The sequence below is a fragment of the Dipodomys merriami genome, unplaced genomic scaffold (assembly GCF_024711535.1).
Source record: "Dipodomys merriami isolate MVZ:Mamm:240054 unplaced genomic scaffold, mDipMer1.0.p SCAF_605, whole genome shotgun sequence".
Lineage (NCBI taxonomy): Eukaryota > Metazoa > Chordata > Mammalia > Rodentia > Heteromyidae > Dipodomys > Dipodomys merriami.
In genome coordinates this window covers 355,825-382,853 of record NW_027206186.1, presented here as the reverse complement: position 1 = coordinate 382,853, position 27,029 = coordinate 355,825, and the positions used below count along the sequence as shown (strand labels likewise).

Here is a 27,029-nt window from a genome sequence, read left to right as displayed (position 1 = left end):
CATGAGGCAACGGTGTCACATTCATTCAAAAATCTCTCTAAAATACTCTTTTTTATTTTTAACTTTTTTGAGTGCTGTAGCTCATTGAGAGCCAAAAAAATTGGGTGCGAAGAAGAAGCGCCCATGTTTTAAACATTTAAATCTGGTAAACAAACTTTTACTTTCACTTTTGGCTACTCTACTGACTAGCCCTGGGTTTTCGCTCTCTCTTTATCTACCGAGAAGAGCAAAAATCCCCCCGCTCTTGTGGCGGATTCCCCTTTTACCTGGGAATTTACTCCCCGCTCTTGTGGCGGATTCCCCTTTTACCTGGGAACTTACTCCCCGCTCTTGTGGCGGATTCCCCTTTTACCTGGGAACTTACACCCCGCTCTTGTGGCGGATTCCCCTTTTACCTGGGGACTTACCCCCGCTTTTGTCGCGGATTCCCCTTTTACCTGGGGACTTACCGGTGCACCACCCTGACCGCAGAGAGTTCTGAGTCCTCGTTGGGGTTATGGCTGAGTCCCCGTACGGGCCACCACGTGTCGCTACCGCCTCGACCAGCAAGGAAGACGTGACACCGGACTCTTCTCTCTGCAGTTTATTCAGGACCTTTTTGTAATCTTCTGACCCCAACCCCGGGGAGAATTCCCCACAGCCTTAAGTACCCGCTGGGTAGCCAACCCTGATACGCCACATGGGAACCACCAATAGGTTCAGGTGCGCGGAAGCAAGCCAGATTCTTTGCCTTAGCCATATCAGGAGTTGTTTACCACGAGAGCACTCGCCATCGGGAAGGCAGAGGGCGGAAGCTGGCACCATCTTCCAGGTGCGGCCTCTCACAGCTCTCTACAGCAGTCCATAGGTTTCTCCTCGATATTAGGCCTTAAATTGGTAATGTTTTAATCACAGTGTTTCACACAGTGAATCTTACTAGAATTAATTGATAATTTGACAAATTGATATTTATGCCAATAAATAGATTGGAATATAAATAATTCAGTTTAGAATATATATTAGAATATAAAAAGAATCAATGCAATGTCTTCGGTATAAACCTGTGATACCTACTAAGTGTTCTTGATCTTCTGAATTCACATGGTAAAAAAAAGATGTTGTTTTTCTGTAATCTATTAGGGATTTTTAACTCTCTGGTCTCAAACTGTTTTTCAACATATTTCTGAAGCATTCCTACTGATTATACCCAATATGATGTCTAAAATGTATTATTCTTCTGCAGGACCCACGGGTCCTAGGATCCCAGCTCCCATCATCATATAACAAGGACAAGACTTCTCCTCTAGGCCCATGTAACATGCCAACAAAAAGTAATTGAAGACCCATCTCAATTTTTCATTTCCTATTTCAGGGACACAATTGCTTAAGACAGTAAGCAACTGTGAAATGCAAGGCAACTTAAAATTAAAAATGAGATCACAGAGCTGGGAAGGTGGCTCAGTGGTAGAGTGCTTGCCTTGCATGCATGAGGCCCTGGGTTGGATTTCTCAGCACCACATAAGCAAAAAGAAAAAGCCAGAAGTGGCACTGTGGCTCAAGTGGTAGAGCGCTAGCCTTGAGCTGAAGAGCTGAGGGACAGAGCCCAAGCCCAGAGTTCAGGCCCCACAACTGGACCCAAAAAAAATTTTTAAAAAAATTTTAAAAAAGATATTTTAAAAAAATTTAAAAATGAGATCACAAAATCTGAGAGAAAGTACAGTAATTCAAACTTTCAATTTACAAATGACCAGGCCATATGAGTGAACAAATTACAAATGTCACAGGATTTTTTAATACCCTTCCTCTAATGATTAATGAAAAATTTCAGTCCAGCATAAGTAGGCCAAAAAAATAGTTCCTGAAACGATAGATCCATAATTGGTCTACCAAGGCTAGGTAAATTTGACTTAGAGATCAAATATAATACAGTAAAACATTAATTGAGAAGATCCTTAGTGCTTCAAAACACTGGTACTTCAGGAAAACTTGGTTTTATAGTAAAAAATGTTGTCATTCTCAAACCAATGATAACCTACATTTAATCTCCTGAAAGTGTATTCCTTTTCAAATAAACTTTTTAAAATCACATTCGCAAAAATAACATTTGACAAGTAGATGATACTTAGTGACATTACAAGTTTTTCATGTGTAGGGAGTAAGTTACAACAGAGTTGATTTATTTACCCAGCACTAATGCCAAACAGGTTCAACCATTCATTAAAGTGTAGAAATAATACCCACCAGCATTTGTGTTGTTCAATATGTGCCTTCCAGAAATGTGTTAATAGATCAGCCTCCCATAATTCAAACCCAAACTAGCTAATAAAGTAAATTTCATTACTTAATAAGGTACATTTTAAAAAGTCACAAATATTTGCCTTAGCATATGTTGTTTTATGTTTTCCCTATCTGTCTAACATAGGAAGAAATATAAATTTAAGCCTTAAATATGGGTACTCATCAGAGATGTGACAAACATAAAATCTGTCTTCTATTTCTATCATATTCCTCTATACTAGTAAATCGAAGCTTCCTTCTTTTTCCAAAACTTATAGGTAGTAGAAAATATTATCCCATGTAAAATAAAATAATCAAAAACCATTGTACAAAGCCATTTATAAAAACTGGTAGTTAGGAATACATTCTAAGCCATTTTTATACTTTCTTGTTTACTAAAGATTCATCTTCCAAATCGATGAGAATAAAATCATGTCTAGGGGCTTCACGTCTCCATTCTTGCAAATTGTTATTGCAGATGAGTGATTTATGGAAATATAAACTGACATCAGTTCAAGTATATGCAGGATTGAAACTCCATGGAATGTATATAAAACTTTCAAAATATTAACCAACAGTTTAACAGAATGGCTATCACGAATTTGAAACCAGAGAGGAATAATAGTAAAGACATAGAATGAATGAAAAATAGAACAAGGGGCAAGTACAGCTAGAATGCTCAATGTACACATGGGATAAAGGAATTAGTAAATCTGAAATTAATCTTGCAGAAGGGGTTGGTTGAGAATGATAGAAGGAGTGACTCTAATCCAGTAGCATTGGACAATTAGATGGACATATTTTATTGTAACACACTTGCAAACCTTCTGAAATTCAGTTAAAAAAAAAACACAACAAAAAAAACAAAAATACACAGAAATCGCAACCAAACAGTAATCCCTAGATTCTTGAATATGACCTCTCAAAATTTTAAATAGTTAATGAAGTGCAGTCTTTGGAAAAGCAAACAAAGCTGTTCGAAAGAGCAGTTTGGGGCAGGGGAGAGTTTTGAACAGATTTAAATAGATTGTCTAAGGTTATAAATCACCTATATCTGCTGCAAATATTTTCTTCAGCGAGTTTTCTTTTTCTGAACTGGATACTCCAGTCCTGAGACACACTTGATAGCTTGTGAATAGAATGGAAGAAACAAGATCAAGAACCCAGTGCTCCACTGGAAACAAAACAGTCCTCTATGTTTTCGCTCATCTCTCTTCACTACTCTTTTCTCGTACTTTTCAGTCAAGTGATTTTGAGTTATATCTTTCTTCTTTGTTCTGGAAAATAATTGGTCGAAGTAATTCACTAAATATTATTTGCCATTTTTTTCTGTCATGCTGTTTACTTGTCCAAGCGAGCCATTAAACTTTACACTTGTATTTGGTTGCCATGAAAACCCAACATCTATGTTAATGAGGACAAACTCTAATGTAAATCTTTGTCTCCAAAAAACCAGTCCAAGAAGCTGTGATCACAAATATTTAGCTATTCGTTTTCTTTTTTCTTTTACCTTTAAAGTCTTCCTGTGTTTAAAGTGCCCACAAAAATAAGTACTCCACCACTTTTTGGTTCAAACACTTCTAAACTCAAAGATATATTTTGCTAACAAGATGTTTAGAGGAAATCGAAGAATACTCCACTTTTATCTTCTCTTTCAGTATTCTCCTTTGATGCCATATCGGGAACAGGAAGTTACTCGTTGCAAAATGATTTCAACCGATTATTTTTTTCTTGGTCTTTCATTTGCTCAACAAGGTTTACTAAGGCGACCAGATTTAAATCACCCATACCTTGAATGACTGTGTCTGTTACAAAGGACAATACTTCTGTGTTCTACTTTGATGTCCTCCTCTTAGCTCTTGCCTGATTTCCAATTAATCACAGCTTCTGGACTTCAAGTCTAGTGAAGCTGAAGGACTATTCGGCCTCCCTCACTGCTACATGTTGATGGTTTCTCTTTTAAAGCTCATTTATTTGGATGTGGAATTTACTGTCATGTTTTCATTCAATCTGTTCTGCATTAAGGAGCCAAATAAGCTCTGTAAAATCACATTAGGTACCAAAAATATTATTACAATATATCATAAAGTTTTGGCCTCCCTCCACTGTTGGAGCCAATATGCTTAGGTAGGGCTTCTAAGAACGCCTTTTCTTTCCTTTTCAATTTGCTCACTTCTTTTCTGATTCCAAACCTTTTTGGCTTATGTAATAAGGAAAGTCTTCACTATCTCATGTTAATAAGGATATTATATTTTGTGAGCTACTTAGAAATGTGAAATCATTGGTTTGAAGTATCCAATAAGATTTTTTTCTGTTTCACTGCTTCACGTGCAAAGACATTATGGAAAGTATTACAAGCAGAAAAGTGTAAACCCAATACCTTCTTTCATTGTGGAGAACACTTTCTCCCTAAATATTTTGACCCAAATTATGTTTTTCAGAGAATTACTGCTTGGCAATTCACAAATTTTGATGCCTTATTTTTTTTAAGAATTTTGAATTTAAATTCCACTACAACCTTGTTTCACACAGTGAGAGTACATTTCCTGGGTAAGGACAATTCTCAAAGGAACCTACAGGATTTATTGCAAGGTTTCTGAGATTTGTTTGTTTTTTGTGAAAATGAGCCATCTTCACCCACATTGCTCCCTCTCAGCTTAGTCTTCATGGATTCTTTGCATGAAAGCCTATTTTCCCAGGCAAGTTTAAATTTTCTTAATAGGCTAAGATGTTAAAAAGTTTGCACAATTAAATTTTACCTGTCATAATTTTAAAACTCTTTTGAAATTACTTTATCAGAATCACGAACTCACCAATCCTAATTCCACCTTTACCATCAAAACACTTAACGTATAGTTTTCATGATATTTTGTCCATGAAACTATTATTTTCCAGTGGCTTTGTTATACGTATATATGACCATATAATCTGATGCTGAGCAAAATGAACTCTAAGATATGGAAACAGAGATTTTTATTTGCGATTGTTGTTTTTTTAATGTACTATGTGATTTCTATTTTCTTTGGATTTTCCCCCTATGGTTTATCCCCTGCTGTATTTGATTTTGGTACCCTGTGTGTTGTATATATATATTTCCCTTAATTAGGGAAGGGATAGGGAACAACTTAATGGCGAGACAAAGGACAAAGGGCAAAACAATGCAATAACAATACGCACAAGACATTATGTTGGAAATGTACATTACAACTTGTGAGGGTATTAGGGTGAAGAAAAATTATGAGAAAAATGAGTTAATGTGATGCCCTCCTTGTTCTGGAAAGAACACCACAATAAACTGGGTTACATGAATTTATCTCCCACTGATATTCTTGAGATCAGAACACTTACAAATATTATTTATATTTATACATTTTTAACCATCATAGATATTCAGGATGGTAAGATTGGAAGGTTACAGTTCAAAGCCCACCCAGGCAGGAAGGTTCCTTAGATACTTATCTCCCATAAACTTCTCAGAAAAAGCCAAACACAAGTGGCACTGAGTTTGGATTGGTAGGGCATGAGATTTGAGCAAAAACAGGCTCAGAGACAGTTTCCAGGCCCAAAGGTCAAGCCCTAGGACAAACCAATAAAACAAAACAAAAATTAAAACAAACCCCAAACCTCGCATTTTTCTCATTGTGTACGGAAGCACGTAATTAAGGGAATTGCTTCCTGTGTTACATATAGGTAGAAGAAAGAGGATCTCACAGAATTATTCTCTTCATACCAAGTTATACCAAAGCCTCAAAAAATTGCTCTTTTTCTAAATTTATAAATTAATACAATCCATTTGTTGGCAATTCTGTCTACATTATTCACATTATCATTTAATACATGAACTATTGGAATTATCTATTAACTAATTTCTAATTATAACATTCTTGAATGAATATTCTAGGCAAATAGAATGCCAGAATCATTTGTGAATTTGTCAATTAAACCATCTACATAAAAAGAATTTTTGTACTATACTATAGATTATGAAATCACAAACAAAACCAAAATATTTATTTGAAATCTAAATTCTAATTTAGCAAGATCTACAAAGTCTTACATTAGATTTAATTTGTTATTTTTCCAGGCTTAACCTTGTAATACTTCATTATTTCTTTAGAATCCAACAGAATGATTACTTACTTTTTCAGATTTTGGATGGGATTCATAAGCCATTTTGCATCTAGGAATGTTCTGTAATGAAGAGAGCATTTAAAACTGAACAGATGATTATATATGAGATGCATTTCAATAAGAAACTTGACTTCTCAAAACATAATGACAAAATTAGCCCAATCTGCCTACTGTGTATTCCTTTCTTTCATTTTTTTGGGGGGGGGTCCTGTGGTGGGGCCTGAACTCTGGGCCTGGGTGCTGTGCCTCAGCTCTTCAGCTCAAGGCTATCACTCTACCACTTGAGTCACAGCGCCACTTCCACCTTTTTTTCTTTTTGCTTCTGTGGTACTGAGGAATCGAACCTAGGGCCTCAGGCATGCAAGGCAAGCGTTCTACCACTGAGCAACCTTCCCAGCCCCTGTATTCCTTTCTTGAATGGCTTGTTTTATTAAGACAAAATTATACTCCTTGGTTCAGGGAAGCTATCACTATGTAATTCCACTCTCTAATCTCCTGTCTTGGTCTGAGTGCTAGAATTCTAGCCTTTTATCACATTGCTCTGCCATATTTTCTTGATTTAATCTAGATACAGACTAGTAATCCTGAACTTCTCCAGTGATATTATCCATTAGACTGACTGTTCAGACTGTTCATCTACTATTTTCAAAGATGTTCTAACATTTCATACAAGATATGAACATTTTCAGATGCACCTGTGGGGTCTCTGATTCATTCCTCCGTGGATCTGATCCCTTTAATAATGATTACTTGATTCTCTTACTATCTCTGGTCCCTACCTATGTAATAATCTCAAACATTTTTTAAGGTAATTCACTTGAGGACATTCTAATTTTAACAATTATCACTTGATTCTAGTCTTACTCAGGACATATTTTATATTGTTTTCTAACTTTTCTACATGTTCTGAGAGTTGTTTCATGTTTGTATTCATGTGTGCACATGTAAGTGCCTCTATGTGTGAGTATGTTTGTATGTATGTATGCAAAAGCCCCAAGCTCTTATTGATCAGTCTTGCTCATGACTGGTATTCCATCACTTGAGCCATTCTTCTAATCCAGGTTTTGCCTGGTTAATTATAGGTAGAGTCACAAAGACTGTTCTGCCCAGGCTGGATGCAAACTGAGCTTCCCAGACTCCTTTACATACTTAGGTTTTATTTATCCAGTAATATGAACTTTTAAATTAAAAACATTTTTGTTAGTGTAAAGTCTAAGCTGTATACCACATTTTTAACTCAAGAATTCATATAAAGATAGATGAACATACACATTACATATGCTGAGTGTTAAACCGGATGGCGGTGAGATCTGAGGATTGGAGTTCAAAGCCAGATCGACTAGGAAAGTCCCAGAGACTCTTTTCTTCAATTAACTACAAGAAAAGTGGAAGTGGCACTGTGGCACAAGTGGTAGAGCATTAGCCTTGAGCTGAATAGCAGAGGTACAGTACCCAGGCCCAGAGTTCAAGTGCCAAGACCACCACCACCACAAAAAGTATATATAAGTAAAGAAAAAGAAATGTCATCGTAGCCACCAGTTCATTGCTAGTATCATCCCTGCTCTCTCAAGATGGACTTTTTTTCCAGTTAAGTCCAGGCTCTTATATCTGACTTGCATTGGAAGCAGAATTATTCTTCCATTTACTTTTAACAAATTTGCATGATTAGTAAGCGTGATTTAGAAAGGGAGTGGCCTCATCCTTAGTGTTTCACTTAGGAGTAATGCTTTCCCTATATCACTCCCATAAATCTACATACTGGGCTTTATTGTTTCAATGTTGTGTTATTTGGAGAATCATCTATATTGTATTGAACCCTTATACTTAAACACAGCACTTCTCTTTCTCCTATTATTGCTATATTTTCTCTTACTATTAACTCATGTACACTTGGGAAATAATGCGCAGCAAATACACTCACAAAGAGAATGATCTGAGAACCTTCTTCCCATTTAAAACTCGTCTTCATTTAAAGAGAACTTACAAAGTTTGAACTCAATGTACTCATGGATAATGAATTTATAAGAAATATAAATTTCATATTTTCTCTTAATTAAGTTGTCTCTGAAACACGTGTTACCTCAGGTCCAAAGGTATCCTTGTGTTATTACAGTGAACCCAGAAAACATTCATTATACCTCAAGCAGCACCATCGATTGTTACTGGAAGTAACAGTTACTGGATGTGGAAACTGATCCTAGGAGAGGAATTGAACATAGAGCAATGACAAAGTTCAAGTTAACATATGCTTTACTTTAACTGTACAAGAACAGAATCCCAAGATTAGAAGGATCCTCTGTCCTTGACTTTTTTGAGTGTGTTCTTTAATCATATAAAACTTTTCTGTAAACTTCTAGTAGAGACTATTACAAAAGAAATAATGTGCCATTTGAAAACCAGCATAGAACAAAAGGAAATGACATTGTTTTAAAAGTGTTCTAATGAAAAGAAACAAAGACATGGAGATTTTAAAGTGTCTTATGGATGGATATTTCTCCCCTGAGATGATTATCTTGTTCCAGGAGTCAGTTATCAATTCCTTTAATCTGTTCCTGAGTTCTCCATAGAAATAAGGATTCCAAAAAAGCAGGAACCAGTGAGTATTATCAGCAAAAGAAGCCTCTTCTCAGATCAGTACTTCTTTACCGATGGTCCCAAAGAAATATGTGGGGTTATTTCTCTGTCCTTGTTTGTTTAGTTTGTGCTGGTTCTGGGGCTTGAATCGAGAGGGCAGACCCTGTCCCTGAACAGTTGTCTTTCCTGCCCACATGCCCCCAAAGCTAGTACTCTACAGCTTAAGCCAAAACTGCACTTACGGCTTTTTTGGTGTTTAATTATAGATAAGATTTTGACAGATGACCCTGCCTGGATTGGCTTTTGATCTAAGATCGTAAGAAAGCTAAGTGATATCAACTGTATGGACTTATCTTTTGAAACAAGAAATATTAGTTGAAATTTATTGTAAAACTAATAAATTTATAATTTTTAAAAGAAGAGAATATGTACAGCAAAGAAGCCATAACTTACATTTTAACTTTTGGAATTATTTCTTCTGCTTGGGAAGATTATTGACATTGTCTTTATTTTGAGGAAACTTAAACTCATATCTTTTTTGTTGGTCATGGGGCTTGAACTCTGTTTCTGGGCACTGTTCATCAGCTCTTCAGGTCAAGTTGAACTATTTACCACTTTACCTACAGCACCACTTCTGTTTTTCTGGTGGTTAATTGAAGATAAGAGTCTCATGGATTTTCCTGATCAGGCTGGCTTTGAACCACAATCCTCTGGTCTCAATCTCCTGAGTAGCTAAGATTACAGATGTGAGCCATCAGCACCCATCTCATATTCACATTTATGTGTAATGGATGACACTATGTAGACAAAGAATGGAAATTTGAACCAAATGATGACATTGCAGCTTTTCCGAAAATTTGAGTTAGCCATAAATATGTCCTCCTTTTCAGGTTGTTACATTAATGACTCATGAGCTATGGGACCCTTACATTAGCATCTTCTGGCATCAGTATATGTATAGTATCAGGAAATGTTCATAGAGAAATATAGAAGACTGAGATTTTTAGAAAGCAAAGGAGATCAGGTATGAAAGAACAGCATAGAAGGAGATATATTTATCACACAGAGATTAAGAACCAGCCTAAGATTTAGAATGCTAAAGTCAATGAGGAGTAAGCCTAATTGATAACTAGTTCTTAAATAACCAAAAAGGGTTCCCTAGAACAGTTTCTGGAATACTTTATTTACTATTTTATTCCTTCATCTGGAGTTATTCCTTCTCTTCTATCACAAATGTTAATTAGCCTCTGAATTTTTGGTGCAATGACTGTGATTTCCAAATCACACTTTGACTACCCTTATCTTTTTGATTAGCAGTGACCACACAAAAGCCCAGAATCGTTGAATTTCCAGAATTAATCTTCACCTGACATCTAAGCACATTCCAGGCATTAATTGATGTGACCTAATGAAGAAAACTTTTTTTTTTTAACACAGTATCCTAATATAAGTAAAGTACATGAATTAGGGACTATTTTCAGGTGTCAGCATGGAAGGAGCAATTATATATTCCAAGGCAAGTATGGGTTCTTTATTTTGCATTTACTAAATGTGTTTTGTTTTTGTCAGTCCAGGGGCTTAACTTAGGGCTAGGGAATTATTCCCCAGCTTCTTTTTTTTTTTCTCAAGGCTAGTACTCTACCACTTGTGGCATAAGATTACTTCCAGGTTTTTCTGTTTATGCAGTACTGAGGAATTGAACCCAGGGTTTGATGAATGCTAGGCAATAAACCTACCATGCAGCCACATTCCCACAGCCCTAAATGACTTTCTTAAGATGGCATTATATTTTCATTCCATAACTATGTATCATAATTTTGGAGAGGCACCACAAAATGATGTCGAAAATAATACTAAGTCCAGTAAGGCTGGATGGACAATGAATAACCGTCACAGTCTAGCCAGGGCAACGAGGGGCTTACCTCATGGAGCTGTTTCAACAGGCAGAGCGAGACAGCTCGTGACCCAAAGCCCACCCCCAGAATGAGGGGGCCACCTTGGGTTCCAGCCACATGGAATCTCTGGACCACCTCCTCCAACACCCATTCAACCAGTTCCTGTGTGTGTGAGAGAGAAAGAAAGTCAGAATTACACTTAAGTCAGGGCTGGTGGCTTAGAATTCTAAGAGGCTGAGATATGAGGATCATGGTTCATAACCATCCTGGACAGGAACAACTATGAGACTCTTATCTCCAAAGAATCACCAGAAAACCGGAAGTGGTGCTGTGGGCTCAAGTGGTAGAGCACTAGCCTTGAGCTGAGGAGCTTGGGAACAGTGCCCAGGCCTAGAGTTCAAGCCCCACGACTGACAAGAAGTGGACTTCCCACCACAAGAAGTGGACTGAATAGGACCCATTGTCCTACTGAGCATGGAAGAGAAGTCCGGCTGAGCTTCCGGTGAACTTGAGGTCATAAGTAGATCACCTTGCTTCTCTGTGCCTCAGTTTCCCCAGCTGCAAAACTCAACAGAGTGAAGAAATCTCCTTCCTCATGGGGATAGGGTAAGGATAAAAGAGAGGTATGTTTGTTTCATAATCACACACCTGTTGCATGATTAATAACAGGCCCTATCTGAGCCCTTTCCGCGTATCTTCCTGTATTATGCTCACAGAATTGTCAAGAAGCTTGTCTGAAGGCGGCTCTCTCTGGGCCTAGCTATGATCCAGAGATCCCTCTGTATAAATCCCTGGTTTCCACACAACTGTTCTGCGAGGACACTGAGGTCCTACGGTTGAGGCCTTACACAGAGCTAAATCTGTTGTCAAAAATTGGCTGCTGTGGAGTAAGAGTTTGGGATAATCCATCTAAACCGATGACTGTGCATGTTGCTACATGACTACCATCCCAACTACAGAGGACCAGGCCTGGTGGAACATACCTGTCACAGATAGGAGGACCACGATCCAGCCCAGCCTGAGAATATAATGAGGCTCTATCTCAGAAATGCTCAAATCAGAAAGGTGGCTCCTGAGAGCTGGCAAGAATAAACAATCAGGGGATCATGGTGCCACTTTAGGGGTGTCCGAACTAGTCTGGGGATTGTGTTGGAGCTGCCACACACCTGTGCTGCTTGGAGAAGCTGTTGTTGGCTTCTCAGTGTGAGGCATGCGGCAATGGCAGCTGCATTGCAGACACATCGGCCCAGAGCACTCTGCTCTGGCACACTGCCTGAGGCTGGGACCAGGAGGGGCCTTAGGCCAGCTGGCAGCAAGTAATTGTCTGAGGTTTGAAACCCAGCACTGCAAGGAAGCAGGATAGGTGATGGGGGCAAAGGAGGAGTGTCAATTTCCTACTAAACTCAAAAGTTGCTTCAAGTCTCTTGCTCACCACTCAGCCACCTCTGCCTTCCTCAACTGCTGGTCGTGGTGTCAACCAACAGAGAGAATCCCTATGCTACCAGGCAGCATTGAATGTGGGTGTGGCCACATTCTTGTATCCCATTGGTCAGAAAGAAAGAGGAAATAATGGGGGTGTGGCCGGATTTCTGTGATGCAAGCAGCATGGGCGGAGTCAAGATGGCAGTGGGTCTCCCAGTCCTTTTCCCAAGGAACTCTGTCCAATTCAGTTGGGTACAAGAGGGTGACCTGCTTTAGCCATATAGCTGCACAGATTTTGTTGGATATGTCTGTTTCCAGTCCCAGAATTAAACTCAGGCTCTGGGCAGTCTGTGAGCTGCTTTTGCTCAAGGCTGGCCCTCCACAATGGAGCCACAGGGCTTCTGGCTTTATTAGCAATGAAGTTGGACAGGGGTCTCAAGGACTTTCCTGCCTAAGGTGACCATGATCCTCCTGTCACAGCCTTGTAAGTATCTAGGAGGACTGCTGAGAGCCACTGGTGCCTGCCTAATCATTGGTCTTGCTAATGTTCTTGGACAGAACGGTGAGTTCCCTATTCATTGGTTTAAGTGGTGGGAGCAGGAACCCACAGTTTGAATCCTGATCCTGCCACCTCAAATTGGCAGGAGATCCTAATGAACTTGTTCCTCTCTATATGATTACCAATGGAATGTGATGTATGTCTGATTGAATGAGAAGACCTTGAATGATACTAGGATAAAATTATACACCATTATATGATATGACATTGATCATTTTAGTTAATACTTTATGAAGCATTTAAACAATCACAGACATATAATGGAGGCATAATGAAATACCTAAGAATTGGGCCTCACATACTATAAAGGTGCCATTTTTTTTGGCCAGGACTGGGATTTGAACTCATGGTCTGGCTATCTCTGTTGCTCTGTGTGGGAAGGGGAAGCTGGCTTCCTTGAAGTCAAGAAATTCAAGTCTGTTCCTTAGGCATGAAATAGATCCCCAATACTAGAAAACATCCTATTTATGTATAATTTACATATATGATTTATATTTATATATATATATATGTTGACTCCATATTGTGTCAGTATAGTTATTTTATTTTTTGTTGTATTCATGTATTGACCATTTATTTTACTGAATATTATGGAACATAGAAGAACATTGGTTACATTGATTAAATAGGATATAGGTCTACATATGTATTCTACTTCATACCTGACGCCGAGTACATTCACAGGAAAGGAAAACGTGTCACCATCAGCTTCTTACTCCACGATTCATTGTTTGGGAGTGCTGGCATCTGAACTCATGGCCTACAAGGCCAAATTCATGAATGGGTGAATGTCAGCAAGTTTTCCTGGGGCAAATTGAGCAGACAGGCTGTTCCCAGGACCTGAGATCGAGCCCCAGGGGTTAACAAAATAAGAACAGATTGAAATGCAGATGGCATTATGCTAATAAATACATGTCTTCATAGAATGTCAGAGATGTCTACACATTATTCAGTTATACAGATTACATTCCTACCAATTCCTGGGTATTTATTATTTATCCATATAATTAATGTTATTGTTTTCATCCTTAAATATCAATGAAATCAATTAGTGTCCTGAAATTATTGCATTCCTCTAAGTAATTATATTCTTTTAATGCTTCATAAATATTATATAAAATTAATCAACCTCCTGAAATGATGCTGTCCAATTTTATAGGAGCATTATTCACAATCAACTCATTCTACTGTGACATTGACACCATTCCATTGTTATTCCCATGGTTGGGCACCAGTTTCTTAGTATCTCCTGTCATTGGTTGCTGTCAGGATAGGGATTCAAAATCAGGGTCTATGTTGCCACATAGGCCTATGGCTTCCCCGATAGTCTGGCAGCCTTCATCAATACAAGTTGAAGAACCCTTTGCAACAGTGTCATTCATACCCAGGCGGGTCACATTGCAAGGAAAGAAAACATAAAAAGGCCACATTTTTTCTATGCATTTTTTTCCAGGCAAGGGCTGGGGATCTAGGATTCCAGCAGTGGCTGTGGGGCCAGTGGGTGCACACCAGGCTAGGGTGATTGAAGCTGAGGCAGAGTTGCCACAACCTGAGTTTAAACCCTGTTCATAGAAAATAAAAGAAAAGAAAAAATAAAAAATAATCCCTGGCTTGCAATTCCCGCTAATTATTCTGCCAAGTTTTGGATTTGAGCTCAGGGTCTGGGTAAATATGCAGCAATGTGGATGAAGGGGAAGATCACCGTACTTGAAAATAAGAAAGACAGGCTTGTTCACTAGGCCTGAATTAAGCACCAGCCCTGAAAAACATACTATTTATATTCATTGTAAACTTAGGATTTATTCTTAACTATTAATGTTCAGTCCATACATGTTTTATGTGGTTGTTCCTTCTATTTTTTGTTTTATTGATTTATTTGCTGTTGATTGTACTTTGATGAAACTCATTCCGTTTATTGCATTGATGACATCCGATCACAGAGCATCTAGATTTGTAGAAATGTTCTCCATCATACATGAACCCAGTATACTCAGAGAAAAGGAAAACAAGTTTCACACTTGCCTTCTTATTCCATGATCCACTTGTTGGTAGTGCTGGGATCTGAACTTAGGGCCTAGCAGAACAAATTGGAGAATAAGTCAAGGTGAACACAAAAACCTGTGAGCAACTTAGGAGCTTAGCCATTCCCAGGATCTGACATTGATCCCCAGGGTGGTCCACTATAGTCATAAATTCATAATTTAAACATAGGATCTATATTGACATACATGTATGGACACATCTTGTGTTCGGTGCACTTCTTCTCCTTATTTTGTCTCTAATTCATGGAGGTATTGTGTATTTTACAAAGTATGGTGACAAATATAACTGTTCTGCCGTGGATGACAACATGTTCCCATGGTTATTGGTTTGCTATGCATTTCCATCCTAGTTAAGTCCCAGGACTTTCACAGGAGAGGAAAAAGTGTGCAACAACTGGCTTCTGACAGCAGAATGAATCTTTTGTCAGTGCTGGGATTTGAACTCAGGTCTAGGTAGCTCTGTTGCACTGGTGGGGGGAAGGGGAAGCTCACCATCCTTGAGGACTAGAATGCCAGACCTGGTCCAGGGCCTGATTTGAAGCCCCAGCACTGCACAAATTACCAAGCCCACCTTTTTTAAACTTAAGATCTCTCTTTACCTACAGGTGTGGTATGCATCTTGCATTCAGTGTAGTTATTCTTTTATTTTGTGCCTTATTCAAGGATGTATTGTGTATTTTATTGAGTATGGTGACAGATATATCTGAGCTGACATGGATGACAACCTATTGCCATGGCTATAGAGTTGCCTATATAGCATTCTCCATCTTCAATGAGACCCAGGACATTCATAGGACAGGAAAACATGTTCAACCATAGCTTCTCACATCAGAATGAATCTATTGGCAGTGCTGGAATTTGAACTCAAGGCCTAGCAGGCCCAATTGTTGAATGGGCCATGGTGAGCCCACCAGTCTATGAGCCACTAAGGAGCTAGGTCATTCCTGGGACCTGAGATTGAGCTCTGGTTGGGGCCAATATAGACATAAATTCATAATTAAACAGAGGATCTATATTTCCAAACAATGGTGGGCATCATCTTGCATTCAGTGTAGGCACTCTCTTTATTTTGTGCCTCATTCATTGATGTATTTTGTATTTTCTTGAGTATAGGAAGACAGATATAACTGTGGTGAACTGGTTGACAACCAATTACAGAGTTGCCTATGCATTCTCCATCCTAGCTGAGACCCAGAACTTGCACAGCACATAAAAACAGGTGCAACGACTGGCTTCTCACATCAGGGTAATTTTTTGGCGATGCTAAGATTCGAACTCGGAGACTAGGAGGCCCAACTGCCCAATGGGTCCAGGTGAGCACACCAGCCTGTGAGCCCCTAAGGAGCTGGGCCATTCCCAGGAAGAGATTGAGCACCAAGTAGGCGCAAATAGTACCCAATGCATCATTGGAACATGAGATATATATTCACATTCGTGTGTGGACTGCATCGTGCATTGAATGTAGTTATTCTCTTTCTTTTTTATGCTATTCATGGATGTATTGTGTATTTTCTTGAGTATATGATGACAGATATACCTGGGTTGACATGGATAACAACTTATTCCCATGGCCACAGGGTGGCCCATGCATTCTCCATCCTAGCTGAGACACAGGACTTGCACAGGAAAGGAAAACAAGTGAAATGATAGGCTCCTGACATCAAGATGAATTTTTTGGCAATGCTGGGATCTGAACTCCTGCCCTAGCAGGCCCAATTGGCAAATGGGTCCACATGAACACACCAGCCTGTGAGCCACGAAGGAGCTAGGCCGTTCCCAAGACCTGAAATTGAAGACCCCCCTCCTCGGTGGGCACGGGGGAGAGTGGGGAGCATAATAGTCATCCATTCATAAGCTGAAGGTAGTATGCAAATAAGTACATATTTGTATAGGGTAGGAGAGATGGTGTCCTGTGATGGAATCCAATCTACCTTGTCACTACAGATTCTTGGATCTTTCCTGATGCCTCCATTTCATGACTGTGATGATTATTGTCATGCTTCATCAACTCTTCTTTACAAATAATTGATACCACATGATTCTTGCCTATCATTTCCTATTTGCATCATGCAAAAACTACTCATTCAAGGATGATATCGATAGCATAACATGACTCTTTCTAGGTCCAGAAATGAGTATCTCAGGATCTCCTGCCATTCCCACCTCATAGCTGTGGCTGAATTCAAGCCTCAGGCCTGGAAAAATACTCCTTATATACATTTTAAAGGTAGGATTTATACTTCCATAGAGATGTTCAGTCCATACTGTGATTGGTGTGGTTATTCATTTTATTTCTTGTTTTACTCATTTATTTACCATTTATTTTATTGACTCTGATGACACCTAAACCATTTATTAAATTGTTTACATCCTATCATATAGCATCTCCATCATGCCTCCCAATGCTAGCATCTGAACTGAGGGCCTATCAGGCCCAATTCATGAGTGGGTGAATTTGAGCATGGCAGCCTCTTGCCAATGAAGCTGTGAGATGGTTCCCATGTGCTGATATTGACCCCCAGGTTTGGCCAAACCAGCAATACATGAATAGGCAGACAGTGGTATACAATTAAATATATATTAGTAAAGATTGCCAGAGCTGTCTATCTATGATTGAATTACACCTACTACGTTCCTACCAACTCTTAGGTATTTATTATTCCATCATTGAAGGAATATTATTCTTTTCATGCTTAATAAATTTTTAATTAAGATCAATTAGCATTCTAAGATTATTGCATCCAATTTTAGACTAGTCTGAGGCATGAACTATACTTTCAATAGGTATTCCTATGCATAGGAATGCGTCTCTTGTGATCTCCTGCCATTAGTGTAAGAACTGGGATTTGAAGCCATAGTCAATGTTGACAGATTCGTCTATGGCTTTCCTGCGAGCCCACCAGCAAACAGCAATGGCAGGTCAGGTACACTTTGGAACCGTGTTATTCAGACCTAGGATGGTCACCGTGCAAAGAAAAAAAAATCATAAAAACCCAGCCCTCTTCAGCTTTCCAGCTTTTTCTTTTCTTCCTGACAGCCCTCTGGGCCTAGGATCTCAGGATCGGCTATGGGTCTGGAGATGGCACCCCAGCCTTGAGAGATCCAAGATGATGCCACTCAACAGGGAAGTAAGCTGCAAAACCACTTCATTCATTCCAGGCATGGCCAGTAATGAGGAGAAACCAGAAACATTTGTTAGAGTTACACCAGGGTCAGGCTTTTCTCAGCCTCTTCAAACAGTAACTAATTAACCTTCCTCTCTCAGGTGAAGAGAAACCCAGGCTATCTGTAGGTAAACAATATAGAGTCAGTTTATTGGGGGAGATGGGAGGAACAGAGTAGAAAAATCCTGCTCTTTGGTCTTAGGGAGTGGATTCTTGACTCTCCATCTTTCAGATTTGAATACTCTTCTTCTGCTTCTGCCAATCCATTCTCCTTCCTTCATTCTACACATCATTAATATAAATCCCCAGTCCAAGGAGATGCAGGGCCCTTTCTATTCTGTCTCCAAGCACTTGAGTTAAAACCTGGCTCTGCCCTAGGCTCTGGGGCATTTGGCTGCCTGAGAAGTGGGAAAGAGACATTCTTCCTGCTCTGTAGTTCTGTGAAGGTGATGCTGGTGGCCTGGCACACTGCAGAAGGCCTCATGACTGGGAATGTTACCTTCATATCTCCTGACATCCAAGACCAGGTTAATCTATCTATCTATCTATCTATCTATCTATCTATCTATCTATCTATCTATCTATCTATCTATCTATCTATCTATCTATCTATCTATCTATCTATCTATCTATCTATCTATCAATCTATCTATCTATCTATCTATCTATCTATCTATCTATCTATCTATCTATCTATCTATCTATCTACCTACCTATCTACCTACCTATCTATCTATCATCTATCTATCTATCTATCTATCTATCTATCTATCTAGACAATTCTGGCTTTTTCCCTGTATGTGATACCAAGGAATCCTAACCAGGGCTTCTTGTATGCTAGGCAAGCTCTCTCTCAGTAATCCACATTCCCATTACCCTCATCTTTTTCTTAATGGTAGGTTTTACATAAGTATGCTACCATTTTATGTTCCCAAGTTTAATTGTCTGTATAATAGTTACTCCTACAAAACTGTATCTTGTCTTCCCCTCCCTGATTTGTAACTGTTCCTGCATTGGCCTCATAATAAAATGTAAATAAAGACTGCTGAGAGCTTAAGTGTGCATCATATAAGGACACCGCCCTGGAACCCTGGAAGAGGAAAGCCATGGGCCTGAAATGTAGAGAACGGTGCAGTACGCACAATGAGCATATCTGAAAAATGAACCAGTAAATAAAAGGAGAAGCATTGCATATGGTCTGTTTGCACTCAGGGAAGTAATATACACACATAAGTACATATTGAACTGATACATAAACTTGGCCTTCCCTTTTTTAAAAATATTTTTGTAGCCTTCTCAGTGCTTAAACCCAGGGCCCAATGAGTTCCTCAGCTGTTTTGTACAAGGCTGAGGCTGCCACCACCACAGGTCCACTTCCAGCCATCTGGTCATTAATTGGACATAAGTGCCTCCCAGGCTTTCCTGTCTAGCCTGTGTCACCTGCTCGGCTTTCTCTCTCAAAGCTGGAGCTCTACCCTCTGGGCCACTGCTCCACTTCTGGTTTTCTGGTGGTTTATTGGTGATCACAGTCTCACAGACTTTCCTGCTTGGGCGGACTTTGAATTGCGATCTCCCCAGGAGACTTCAAGCAGCTTTCCTCAGGGATTCACCAAGGAGCTCCTCCACACAAACCCTTAGTCTAAATCTCAGGAGGTACTAGAGAAAAACAGAAACATGTAGATGCTTCTAGTGTGTTCTAGATAGTTAAGGTTGGAGACAGAAAACAATCATAATTATTAGATCATTTTATAGGCAAAAGGAGCAATGCAGACAGTATGAGGATCGCTCCAAACTTTGGTCCTCTCATTCTGAGACAGTAAATTCACTGCAGCTCAATGCTAAGTGACAGAACTGTCATGTCCTTTGGACATTTGCTCCTCAATCTTGTGACACTCATTCCTCACTTTTGGCTTCAAACCTGTGACCAGAGGAAAAGATGAGGAGAGAAAATCCTTCTCAGATAAAGCAGCTGCAAATAACACTGGGTAGTTTACTTATAAATTCAAACCATTGGAATGACCCTGTTAAGAAGTCAGAATGTCCAGATTAAAAAATGAAGAAGAAAAGAAAGAAGGTGCCAGTGACTTCTCACTGTAATCTCAGCTCCTCAGGAGGCTGAGATGTACAGAATGTGAGTTTGAATCCAGCCAGCATTGGAAAGTCTATGACAAAGTTATTTCTAAGGGTTCACAGAAAAATCCAGAAGTGGGGCTGTGATTCAAGGTTAATGCACTACCCTTGAGCAAAAGTAGCTCAGTGAAAATGCCTAGGCTCATAGTTCAACCCCAGGACCTGCCCCCTCATAAAGAACCTGTACCTCCATGTCTTTTGGTATGTATGAATGTATTCCTACAAGAGAACCTCCACTTTATGATGATTGACACTAAGCTAGGAAATTTGTATTCAATAGAATGTTTTCATAACACAGAGACTGCTTTCATCACAGTGCATGTTCCAGGGCTACCATCACTGGTCCCAGTGTAGCCTGAATGTTTCTCTCCATCCCAGGCCTGCTGGAGGAAATCTCTCTCATTGTCTGGAAATGCCGACACATGGCCTCACACCTGTTCAGCTGTATAACAAACAACTCCATCTCTGTCAGTTAGTGATGATGAGTGTGGGCAGGCTCTGCAGGTCAGGAGAAAAAGGTCTTTTTGTACCCCAAGGGATCTCTCTCCCCAGTGCTCTGTTTTGACAGGAAGCCTTCATTTGTGCCACCCCCAGTGGCAGGCCAAGTCCTGTGCACTTATCCTGCCTTTGTGAGACTGTATTCTGGTGTTCAGATACAGTAATCAATATAATTCAGGAGTCCTTCTAGCAGACAACTAGGGCACTGAACCTAATGAAATGTTTCATTGCTGGAGAGTATGGGTCTATGATGCCTCTCCTAGGTTTCTGGAAGCTTGGGAAATCCAAGCACATGTCTAATATCACAAAGCTTCCTGTCATCTAGGGCTGGTGAAGCTTATCAGATATTGAAACCTTTGACCTCTCCTAGTTGGGCCCTGGGTGACTAGGTTTTGGGGTTAAACACAGGGCATGTGTGTTGACCATGAGGTCAGTGCAGAAGCCCAGTGCTTTACCATTTTGTGTCACCACTTCTGGTCTCTGTGTGTGTTTGTGTCTGTGTGTGTATGCATGTGTGAGTGTGTGTGTGTGTTTGTGTGTGTGTGAGTGTGTGTGTGTGTGTGTGTGTGTGTGTGTGTGTGTGTGTGTGTGTGTGTGTCCGTGTGCAAGTGCACATACACCAGACCTGGAGCTGGAACTCAGCCCTGTACCTAGTTACTTTTTTACAAGGATAGCCCTCTCCCAATTGGGCCACAGAGCCACTTCAGCCTTTTTTTTAGTGATGTGTTCCTGAGATATCAAACCATGGTTTCATATATACAGTGCACTCTACCCCTAAGGCTCCTTCCCAGCCCTCCACTTCACGTTTGTTAGTTTGTTTCTGTCTTTTTTAATTGTTGCAGGAGTTGAAGTCTGGGCCTGGGTCCTGTCCTTGAGCTCTTCATCTCATGTCTTGTGCTCTATGCTCTATCACTTGAGCCAAAGCATCACTTCAGGTTTTCTGGTGGTCCATTGGAGCTAAGGGTTTCAAAGACTTTCTTGCCCAGGCTAGCTTTGTACCATAATCCTCAGATCTCATCCTCCTGAGTAGTTAGCATGACAGGCATGAGCCACAAGCATCCAGCTTCCACTTCAGGTTTCTTAGTGGTAAATTGGAGATAATAGTCTCATAGGACCTTTTGTGTCTGGGATAGTTTGGAACCCACATCCTCAGATCTCATATTCCTGAGAAGGCAGGATGACAGACCTCAGCTATTGGCCCCTAGTCCATGGCTTCTGCTGCAAGGGGGTCCTTGCCTCCATGTGGTGGAGTGCTAGCCATGAGCCCAAGAGGTAAGGGTCAGCATCTAGGCCCCAAGTTCAAGGTTTACGACTGTGAAAAAACAGACAAAAAATTTTCTGCAGGATAAAACTCACTAGTCTTCAGAAATACACAATTTTGTCCCTGCCATGGGGACATATCTGAGCGTCAATATTCTTGTCTGCATAATCATCTCAGTTGTGGAGCTCTTAAAAGGACCCAATGAAAGAATGCACCCTGTGCAGGATACAGCCCATGGCTCTCTGCATGACTCAGCACACAGCATCCTGCGAAAGACAGCAGACCGCACCCAGTGCAGGACTCAACACACTGCACCTTGTGAATGACTCAGCACAGAGCACCCTATGAAGGACTCAGTACATAGCTCTATTCCACAAGCTGTTATTAGAATTAGGGTGCTTTCATTAGTATCACCATTCTTTGAGGAACATTTCACAAACCACACAAGTTCACATCTAATGGTTTAGTGGGGTGTTTTTTTTGGGGGGTGGAGTTAGCCATAGGGCTTGAACTCAAAACATTGGGATACTGTTCTAATAACATTTGCTCAAGGCTCGAGCTCTACCACTTCGAGCCACATTTCAAAGTGTGTAGCAGACTTCCTGTCAGGATGTCAGAGTTAAGCCAGGGTAAGCCAGGATGACGGGAGTAATCCATGGAGCTGTGTTGCAGCAGTTTATATCTGCCTAAGTCAGGTTAGATGACAGCTGTCAACACCAGACTCCTAGCTTGCTCTGTGATTTTGCAGTTAGAACATTCTACCTTTTTGTGGCAGCAGTCCTGTGACTTGAGTAGGGGCTCAGACACTGTCCCTAAGCATTTGTACCCCGGGGTAGCACTGAATTAATTGAAAGACCAGAACTCCTGGGTTTTCTGTTTATGTATGTGGCACTGAGGAATCAGACCCAGGACTTCGTGCTTACCAGGCGAGCACTCAACCACCCAGCCCCAGGAGTGAACAAGGTATAAATAGACATAGCTATATATAAATATTATATACACAAAAAGAGAGATGTCTGTATATTAGTAAATTATAGATAATATTACTACCAATTATTAGTTATTAAATTATGCCTCCATTGATGTGTCCCAGTTAACAATTAATAAAGCATTAATAATTACTAAATATCTTGTCATTATCATATATGTACATACATCCACACATATAATTACATATTTTATAGAATGAGACATATGTCTATATATTATTAAATTATGCATCATGTGTTACTACCAATTATTAGGCATTTAATTATGTCTCCATGAAAATTTTATTCTGTTAATGCTTAATATAATATTAATTAAATGTAATCCAAGTCCTATAATTATTGCATCTAATTTTATCCTAGAATGGTTCACTACCAATTGAATCTGTTTATCATTAATTGTAGTGAAAATTATTGTAGCTATGACATTTATTACATTTATGACATCCTATTACATAGTATATAGATTTGCATCTGAATTATACATCCTACCTATCACTGAAGCACTTAAAATTAAACATGTGTCATGCTTGGCTTCTCACTCCACAATTACATTTTTGGCAGTGGTGGGATCTAAATTCAGGCCCTAGGAGACTCAATTTATGAATGGGTGACTGTCAGCATAACAGTCTCTAGCCAATACAGTTGCCAGGAAATTCCCAGGCCCTGAGATTGAGCCCTGTATATTGATTCCATATTCCGCTTAATGTAGTTATTCATTTTATTTTTTGTTTTATTCATTTATTTACCATTTATATTATTGACTGTTATTACACATGGAATATTTATTACATTTACTACATGTGATATAGATTTGCCTATGTATGACACACAGGACGTTCACAGAAAAGGAAAACATATGTCACCATGGGCTTCTTACTCCAAGATTCAATTTTTGTGAGTGCTGGCGTCTGAACTCACAGCCTACAAGATCCAATTTATGAATGAGTGAGTGTCAGCACGGACAGCCTGGGGTATATGGAGATGACAAGCAGTTCCCAGCACCTGAGATTGAGCCCCAGGTGTTGAAAAAATAAGAACAGATTGACGTGCAGATGGTAGTCCACAAATAAATATAGATCTTTATAGAGTGCCAGAGATGTCTATACATTCTTCAGTTATACAGACTACATTCCTACCAATTCTTGGGTATTTTTATGCCCCTATGTAATTAATATTATTGTTTTCATCCTTAATGAATTATTAATTAAATCAACCACTGTCTGGAAACTATTGTGTCCATGTAATTAATAGTATTCTTTTGAAGTGTTCAAAATTATTCACTAAAATCCATCGGCTTCCTAAAATCACTCTGTCTGATTTTATAGTATTATCATTCAGGAACATCTAATTCAACCCTGACATTCATAACATTCCATCAGTATTCCTATGAATAGGAACGAGACCCTTAGTATCTTCTTCCATTGGTAGGGGTCAGGACCGGGCTTCAAACACAGGGCCTATGTTGCAGTTTTGGCCTTACCTGGTAGCCCACCAGCCTTCAGCAATGCCAGGTGACAAACAGTGTGCAGCCATGCTATTCACACCCAAGATGGTCACCTCACAAAGAAAACAAATGTAAAACTGGCAGACCTCTGCAAGTTTCCCGTTTTTATTTTTTCTGTTGTTTTATTTATTTATTTTCCTGTCAGTCTTTGGGGCCCAGGAATCCAGGTTTGGTTGTGCATCCAGTGACTGCACCCCAGCCTAAAGTGATCGAGGGTGAGGCAGAGTTGTCACAACCTGATTACAAGCCCTGCGCTTGACAAAATAAATATAAATTCATTAAAAATATTTTTAAAAAATATGAGGGGGCTAGGAAGGTGGCTCAGTGGTAGAGCACTTGCCTTGCATGTTGGAAGTGGAGCTGTGGCTCAAATGGTAGAGTGCTAGCTTTGAGTATAAATGACAAGGGATAGGACCCAGTCCCTAGTTTCAAGATTTTTCTAGCAAAGACCCACCCACGAAAGGGAAGCAGGTGGGCATACGGGAGCTGAAAGCTCACACATAATACTCAAGACTCCCAGAACAGACCCCATCCTGCTCTGATTCTCTAGACTCGATGTCCTATATCATGGTAATCTTAGATGGAACTTACCATGCACCAAGTTAGGATGTTCAAATACAATCGCATATTCGGGATCCCCTGGCCTTATCAAAGACTCAAGATCTCTCACTGGCCTGCCTCTACACTGGGTAGGGAGGTGAGGTCTAGTTATCCAACCACAGGATGTGGGAATGAAAGGATTTCTCTGCCAAGGGACACAGACTTAAGGGCTCTAGGTCCCTCTCAGGAAGGAGAAAAGGGCTGATCTATCCCAGGAATGTTCCTGGGTTATGAGTATCCTCAAAGAAACAACCCTGCTCAGAGACCAGTGCCTCTGGTTTTCCCACCAGCCTCTATCCAAACCTGCCCCACCTTCAGTCTGCCCTCTCTGAATCCCAGATCTGCCATCTAGACTAAAGGCTGAGCCAGCAAAGAGACCCATCTCTGCCTCTGAGAATGGCAATCGCGGGGTCCTAGAGTGCCCTTGAGGAAGTCTGGGGAAACTAGGCTCCTTACTCCCACCCTCATTCCCTGGCTGTCCTTTGCTAGTGGCCAGCTTACTTCTGTCTCTGGTGGAGGAAAGAACAGGGCGGTGGGTGTCAACTTCAGATTGAGCCCTGGAAAGTCCCAGTCCCCAAGGGTGTACTGCACAGGCATCCTGCAGTGGACGATAGCCAGGTGGTCAATGGTGAACCCAATGTGCCAGGACTCTTAATAGCAGTGTGGCTGGGTCAAAGGCTCTATCACTTTTGGTCTAGGATGTCAGGTGAAGTCATGGCTCCAATATACTGACACTCCTGACCTGTGATCGCCATCCCTCTTCATCTTCCTGCTTATCCCTTGACCCCCCCCCCCAACACTCCCTCACACCAATAAATCCCTAGCCCTTGGACAGCTTGTTCTTATATGACCAGAAAATAAACTCATTGGCGCCAGGGATGATTGAAACCTGTTGAGCCACCCTGAGTCCTAGTGTCTATCCGAGGTTGCTTCACTCTGCAGTCGGCTAACACACAGCTCCTGGATGTCAGAACGGTGTGGAGGTGTCAGTAGATTGGTCCTACATACTGGCTTTAGGCTCTGAAATTGTCCCCACATAGATTGTGAATGGTTGGCTCTCTTGATCCAGGGACTCCAATCCAAGGCTCACAAGTTCTCCCTTTTTCCTTTCTTTCCTCTTTTTCTCCATCCAGCCTTCCCTCCTCTTTCTCTCTTTCCTTCCTTTCTCTCCATCCTGGGCCTTGAACTTGGAGCCTCGGTGCTGTCCCTGAGCCTTTTTACTCAAGGCCAACATACTACTCCTTGAGACACACTTCCATTTCTGGTGTTTTCTTTTTAGTAATTAGTTGGAAATAAGTCTTATAGGCTTTCCTGCCTGGGCCTCAAGCATCGATCCTCCCATCACAGCATCCTATTTAGCTAGGATGACAGGCATGAATCACTGGCATCCAGCTCAAACCAAGGTTTCTTCATGTGCTGTAGAACCAGCACTGGAAACTCATTGTCTATGACCCCTCCAGAGCCTGGCACACATTTTAACTATTTGTGGAAAAATAAATGAGCATCTGAATACAAAAATTCTACAGAAAAGTCCCATCCTATTCAGGTAAGCATCCTGGTGTGTGGGGCAAAGCCTGATGTAGCTCTCCCACAGTTCTCCCTCCACCCTCTTGGTGCCAGCGAACTTAACTGTTTTGGCTCTGAAGACAAGATCCACTGTGTACTCGCTGGATTCCGGGGCCTCTGGGATGCCTTTCTTTTCTAAGATCTCTGGCCAGTGCCTGACCAGCTCTGTCACACTCAATTCCCCACTCAGGAGTGAATGAAGGTGCCATGAGCTGAAGGCCAGGCTCAAGGGGCCTACTTTCCTAACCCTGGGGCCAGCTAGGATGGCCCACCACATCTAGCACCCAAGTTTCATGTTGCAGAGAAAGGATCCTCGAGGCATCTTGGGTTTCTGAATTTCCCAGAGTCCAGTATAGGTGCTGAGAATCCTCTCTACTCACAGCTGGCAGGCTAAGGATGGTGAGGTCAAAATCTCTGCTCCCCATGACATCCTCAATG

The 27,029-nt window shown here is 40.4% G+C and overlaps 1 long non-coding RNA gene across 1 annotated transcript; it reads right to left on the bottom strand.

Annotated features, from left to right (window-relative positions):
* Positions 1 to 3,200: 3,200 nt before the first annotated feature.
* Positions 3,201 to 10,988, bottom strand: LOC138814733 (uncharacterized). Its single transcript, XR_011368065.1, has 4 exons — positions 10,884 to 10,988; positions 8,468 to 8,584; positions 6,397 to 6,447; positions 3,201 to 3,533 (listed from the first exon to the last, which is right to left on the bottom strand). It is a non-coding gene; the product is annotated as an uncharacterized lncRNA (long non-coding RNA).
* Positions 10,989 to 27,029: the final 16,041 nt, after the last annotated feature.